This window comes from Pelodiscus sinensis, chromosome 1, assembly GCF_049634645.1.
Source record: "Pelodiscus sinensis isolate JC-2024 chromosome 1, ASM4963464v1, whole genome shotgun sequence".
Taxonomy (NCBI): domain Eukaryota; kingdom Metazoa; phylum Chordata; order Testudines; family Trionychidae; genus Pelodiscus; species Pelodiscus sinensis.
The window spans coordinates 68,173,522-68,180,127 of NC_134711.1; positions in this window are offsets into that span (position 1 = coordinate 68,173,522).

A 6,606-nucleotide genomic window follows, 5' to 3' on the forward strand; every position below is an offset into this window, starting at 1 on the left:
GTGGGTTGGACCCTCCAGGATGGCCTCCCTGGGGCTGTCACTGGGGCTGCTGCTGCTGGGGGTTGGGCCTGAGCTCCTTCCCCTCTGGTGGTCAGCCCCAACTGAGTGGCTCCAGAGGCTTTTGCATCCAGCCTCTCCTGTGACCAGGCCCAGCAGGGCTGTGGGGGTGGGGCCTTTTCAGACAACTGGGCCAAGGCGACTCCCTGCTCCTCAGTGCAGGGTAGGTAAATCCCATCACACACCCTCCCCTTAAATGGGTGGTTGGCCCATGCTCTGCTTCAGGCTACTCCCCCTCTGAGAAACAAAATCTGCATTTATATGGGACTTACCTGGATGGTGGGCCACACTAAAGTCATATGGCTTCAGGGACAAGTACCACCTCATTATTCTGGGGCTGGTCTCCTTCATGCTGTACAACCATCTCAAAGGGGCGTGGTCGGTCACCAGCTGGAAGGGGTTCCCTAGGAGATAATATCTCAATGTGTCGACCGCCCATTTCACTGCCAGCGCTTCCTTTTCTATGGTCAAGTACTTCTCTTCACATGGAAACAGCTTGCAACTGATAAAGTACGCGGTGTTCTTCTCCCTCAACCTCCTGGGACAGTACGGCCCCTAGTCCCCTTTTGGATGAGTCGGTCTGCAGAATGACGTGTTTTGAGAAATCTGGGTAGAACAACACCGGGGCCTTAGTTAGACTGTCCTTCAAGGTCTGGAAAGCATTGTCACACTCCTGAGACCATCGTACCTTTTTCAGCTCGGAACTCTTGGTTAGATCGGACAAGGGTGCTGCGAGTGTTGCGAAGTCAGGCACAAAGTGGCAGTAGTATCCTGCTAGTCCCAAAAACTGACGTACCTGCTTCATAGTGGTGGGGGCTTTACACTCTTTCAAGGCTTGCAGCTGGTCTACTAGTGGGCGCAGTGTCCCCCGTCTGACCATATACCCCAAGTAGGTCACCTCACGGCATCCCGAATGACATTTCCTTGGGTTCGCTGTGAGACCTGCCTCGCCCAGCATTTTCAGTATGGCTTCTAGGTGTTGGAGGTGGTCGTGCCATGTCTGGCTATAGACCACTATATTGTCTATATATGTGGCTGCATATAGGGTGGTGAGGGCATAACAGCCGGTCCATCAACCACTGGAACATAGCCATGGCTCCGTGTAACCCAAAGGGCCTGGTAATAAACTGGTATAGCCCAAAGAGGGTGGGGAAGGTGGTCTTTTCCTTAGAGGTGTCAGAGAGATCTGCCAGTATCCCTTCACCAAATCCAAAGTGGAGATGTACCTCGCGTTGCCCAGCCTCTCTAACAACTCGTCGACCTGAGGCACTGGGTAGGCATCAAAACACAATATAGGATTTACTTTATGGAAATCAATGCAAAATTGAATCGTCCCATCTGGTTTTGGGACAACCACTCCTATCGCTATCATCATTTGGAGTTCCTTCCCCTTACATCTTCTTGGGTAGCAGACGATGTTGGTCTCGTACCTTGTGGTGTGTGGTGATGTAGCGGGTAGATAGGATGTGTGAGAAGGTCTGGCCCAACTGCTGTAACTCCACCCCTTGTTCCTGGCCCAACTCCTCTCCCATGGTGATCTGGGATGAGTCAGGGGAATCCTTGATTAAGGGTCCCAACTCCGGGTCTGGTGGGTAAGGGGCAATCAACAGGCCTTCCTGTGTCTTCCACTTCTTCAAGAGGTTTACGTGATAAGTCCACACCTCCTCTTCCTCCCTCACTTCGTAGTCCACCGGCCCCACACATCACACTACCTGCCACTTTGCTAGCAGTTTGGACTCTTTCGAGGGCAGCAGGAGGAGGATGTGGTCTCCCGGTTCAAAAGTCCAGAGCTTTGGCCCTCGGTTATAGTACCGGGGTTGTACATTTTGTGCTTGTAAGAGGTTAGCGGGGGTGAAATCCCTCAGCTTCTACAGGCTGTTCTACATAGGGGACGGTGCCCATGACCCAGGACTCCTGTTCTTTTCAGTTTTCTTTCAACAAGGTTGAGTATCCATGCCCAGTTGTCACCCATAAAAGAGCTCAAATGGTGAAAAGCCTGTAGACACCTGAGTCACCTCGCATATTGCGAACAGTAGAGCCAGGAGGAGCTTATCCCAGTTGCGGGGGCCTTTTCCCACAAACTCCCAGAGCATCAATTTTAATGTTTGATTAAAAGGTTCCACCAAGCCATCTGTCTGGGGGGTAGTACACTGTGGTCCAGAGGGCCCGGGTATTTAGGAGCAGACACAGCTCAGCCATCAGTCTAGAAGACACATTTGTTCCCTGGTCAGTCAAGATCTCTGTAGGTATCCCTACTCAGGAAAACAGCTTGAGAAGCTCCAACGCTAAGGAGGGGGTGGAGGTATTCCTTAGAGGCACAGCCTCAGGATACCTAGTTGCATAGTCTATTATAATGAGGATGTACTTGCATCGCAGGCTGGCTTTTTCTAAGGGTCCCACCAGGTCTAGGCCGATCTGTTCAAAGAGGACCCCCACCACGGGCAATGCCACCAATGGGGCTTTCAGTACGCCCTTTGGATTGGTCCACTGGTATTCAGGGAAGGACTCACAGAAGTCACGTACTTCACGGTGGATTCCTGGCCAAAAGAATCTCTGGGCCACTAGTTGCAGGGTCTTCTCCCACCCCGGGTGTCCAGCCCACGGGTTAGTATCGCCCTCCTGTTCCACTGTGTCCCAGCCTAGGGCCCTGTTGGCAGTGGCAGGTTCCACTGCCCACTTGGTGGGGATTCCTACCAAAACACGCTGAGTGCCCAGAGGACAATCCTCCGCCCTGGGCCACTTCCTACCATTCCCACCTCACTGCTCAGCTCTTGTAGCATCATTCGGCGGGTCGGACCCTCCCAGACGGCCTCCCTAGCTAGAGCTGTGGCTGCAGCTGCTGCGGCTGCTGCAGCTGTCACTGTGGTTGAGGCTTTTGGGGCTGCTCTGGATCTCAGGCCTGAGCTCCTTCCCCTCTGGTGGTCAGCTCCAACTGAGTGGCTCCAGAGGCTTTTATATCCAGCCTCTCCTGTGAGCAGGCCCAGCAGGGCTGTGTGGGGTGGGGTCTTTTCAGCCAACTAGACCAAGGCAACTCCCTGCTCCTCAGTGTGGGGTAGGTAAACCCCATCACAGGGTGAAGAATCTGTAGTAAAGCAAGTCATTGTTCTTATGATAACCAGAAAAAAACCAAGGGAATCTACTAAAACCTACATTAAGAATAATGGCCAGAAACAGCTGTTCTAGTTGCCATGATTGTGTTGTTCCTCTCTCCAATGGTGAATAGGAGGCAGAAACAGGGGTGGGTAAGGGCTTGAAGAAAGCATTTTTTTCACTGTTTGCTTAGTTCAATTCACAGAAGAAATAACCTCAAACAGTAAATGTCTCACTTAGTAATTGGGTCTGTGTTCAAGAGAGTGTTGGCTGTTTGGCTAGCAGAGTCCTCAGATTATGATTATGTAGACAAGGTAACTGATGTTATGGAAAGGAGAAAATTGGTTTTCTGAAATGTAAGGAGACACGGGTAGGAAAGTAAAATGATAATGAACATACAAGAAGGCTATTCACTTAAGAATCTGAAAATTATTTAAATTAACCTCTTATTTGTGAAGCTATTCTGATGCTTCTTGGCCAGATTCTTGTTGCTTAATCCAAGGCAAAGCATCACTATGAATCAGAGTTCAAAGATCTGAGTAATATGTGTGTTCGTGCATTTAAAATACCATGGGCTACTTCAGTCCAGTAGTGACAAACTCCTAAAATATTGATGGAAACCAGTGAGTTGCTCTCATTTCCTGTGTAACAGTTGTGAGTGACAAGTAATTGGACACAATTTGTTCTCATAATATCACTGACCAATGGTTTTAATTGTTAACTGACCTATGCCAGAATTAGCACCCTTTATTACATGAGGATTTACTATCATAGATCTCCTCCTTCCAGGCTTCACTGGAACATAGATACACAGGGTGTCATAGTAACAGATCCCAGAGCAAGAGCAAGGTCTTAAACTGGTTACCTAGAGATTAAAAACAAACAAACAAACAAAAAACTGCTCATGGAATTTTCCAAGACTGTGGTTGTTGGCCTGCAAACTTGAAGGCTGGGTCTACATAAGGAAAAAATTGTATTTTAACTGATGTTAGCCACACACGAGCTAACAAGTTAAAGTCCTAGGGAAGAAAAACAAGTTGTAATTTTAACATGTTTGCTGATTGGTATAGCTAACATAGGTCAACAATACATTTTTTCTCCCAGTGAAGACAAGGTCACAAAAATATGTATTTTCAGGGGTGGTAAGTCACTTCAGATATGCCTACACAGCAGTGTTACTTCAGAATAACTGATGTTATTTAGTTCTATCAGTTATTCAGAAGCATGCACAGAATGCAAGCACTTTCCCCTTTCTCCCTGATAGTTCGGGAAATGGGATGAAAAGCAAGCCGTGTCCTAGAGTGCATGGCTGCTGCCCTCCTACCCCTTCAAAACGGCACCCTTGCTTGCAGCCTCTGTTCCAGGCTCCTGCTGCCACGAATGAGGCTCTTGCAGCCGTGTGTGGGGCCAGCGGCAGCCTGAGGCAGGCTGCCAGCAGCTGGCACCCCAGGCGGAATGCACGATCGGTGCTCCTGCGCCCCAGGCGGAATGTGCGATCTGTGTCCCCGCCTTCACAGCCCTCAATGGCATGACATCATCATTGGGTGCCCCTGCCAGCTTGCAGGACTCCCAAGCGCTAGCCCTCCACTGGGATTCTCTGGTCCTGGAATATCTGTGGGCCTGCTGAACCCTGGGTGCTGCCAGACCAGAGAATCCCGGACAAGAGAGTTTCAACCTATATTATGCATCAGAAGGTAACAAATAAATATCTTTTTCTTTCTTCATGCTTTAAAGTTCATCTGGATTGTTTCACACACTCTAGAACCATCACACTGCTGCCAAGTAAGGCTGAATAAAAGTGGAAGCTGGTTTTAAAAGGGAGTAGTGCTTTCAGACAGTAGTCTGGGTGGAAAAGGTTGTGCACTTAGAGCTAAATGTCAGTGTCAATTTCTGTCATATTGAGAAAAGATAATATTCAATTTACAGGGCCATGAACGGGTCTAGTTCTTTTGTTGTACTATTCATCATAAAAACCCATATCCATTAGCTCTGATGGAAAGAATAGTAGTTCATGGTAAAGCTAATGATTTCACATCATGGCAACTCAGTAAACATGCCTCTACTGTACATTCAGAGATGAACGTAAGCAGATTGGTATAGGTTTAAAGGTCATTTGATTCAGCAGCTCGCTAGAGATCTAGAGATATTTTGGCATTGTATGCATAGAGATTAGAGCACACCTTGTAATCCTGTGTTCAGCACAGAATTCATATCCTTTTAAAACACACCCTGAGTGAAAAGGTTTAACAACCAATACACATTGCAGGATCTAGTATAACTCTGTTTTAAAAAGAAAAAGGCTAGCACTGGTTTATAGCAATGACAATCAATTTCACATAATAATTTTACAGAAGAAATTATAAAGTAATTATTTTAATAAAATATTGACTATAAATGTCTCCTGCTAGGGGGAGCATCCTGTATCACAAATATGAGATGTGTGTGTCACTTCTTAGCTTCTGCATGCTAAGGTCAGAGGAAGAAACCTACCCCAGTACTTCAAGCACCCATGAATAGAGCTCTAGGCATGTCTGGCAGATGGATCCCTCCCCTTTCCTCCCGGGAGGCTAGCCGCTCCAGCTCTGCCCCTTTTGCTTGGAGGCTCTGTCCCCTGCCTGCCAGAGGTCTGCCTCTCTCTGCCCCCCATAGTCAGAGTCTGGGGCTGTGGGCTGGCTAGAACTCAAATCTCCCCCAACCCACACCTCCACCCAAGAACAATCAAGACCATAAGAATAGCCATACTGAGTCAGACCAAAAATATTCCGACAGTGACCAATGCCAGGTGCCACAGAGAGAATGAATAGAGCAGGAAGTCATCAGGTGATCCCTCCTTTGTTGTCCATTCTGCAGGCAAACAGAAGGTAAGGACATCATCCCTGCCCAGCCTGGCTAATAGTCATTGATGGCCCTCTCCTCCATGAATTTAACTACTTGTTTTGTGAACTCTGTTATAGTGTTGGCCTTCACAACATCCTCTGGCAAAGAGTTCCACCGGTGGATTGTGTGTCATGTGAAGAAGAGAGGAAGTTTTCTTTTAAAAGATGCATTCTGGCAATTATTTTAGGGACTTCTATGGTGTGTATTGCACAGAATGTCAGGCGAGATCAATGATGCCTACACTTCTGAGAGGTTTGTTCTCCTTTATTTCTGTGTGTGACCCCCACCTCATTGGAGCCAGAAGCAGGGCTGAGTGGTGCTGTCTCCCCACCCCTCATGGGGACTGGCCCAGCCCTGCTACACCTCTCCAAATTTCCTCTGTGTCCTCCTAGAGAAGGCACCCCACTGTTTGGGGACCTCTGGGCTAGACAATGACTATGAATCTTGAAATTTTGAATAACAACTTCCTTACATATCGAAACGTCATTTTCCTCTGCAATCCTTTTGTATTTGCATTAGTTATAATTCTGCCTTTTTATGCTCATCTTTCAACTTATGTCCCAATAAGTAGTTAACTTTTCC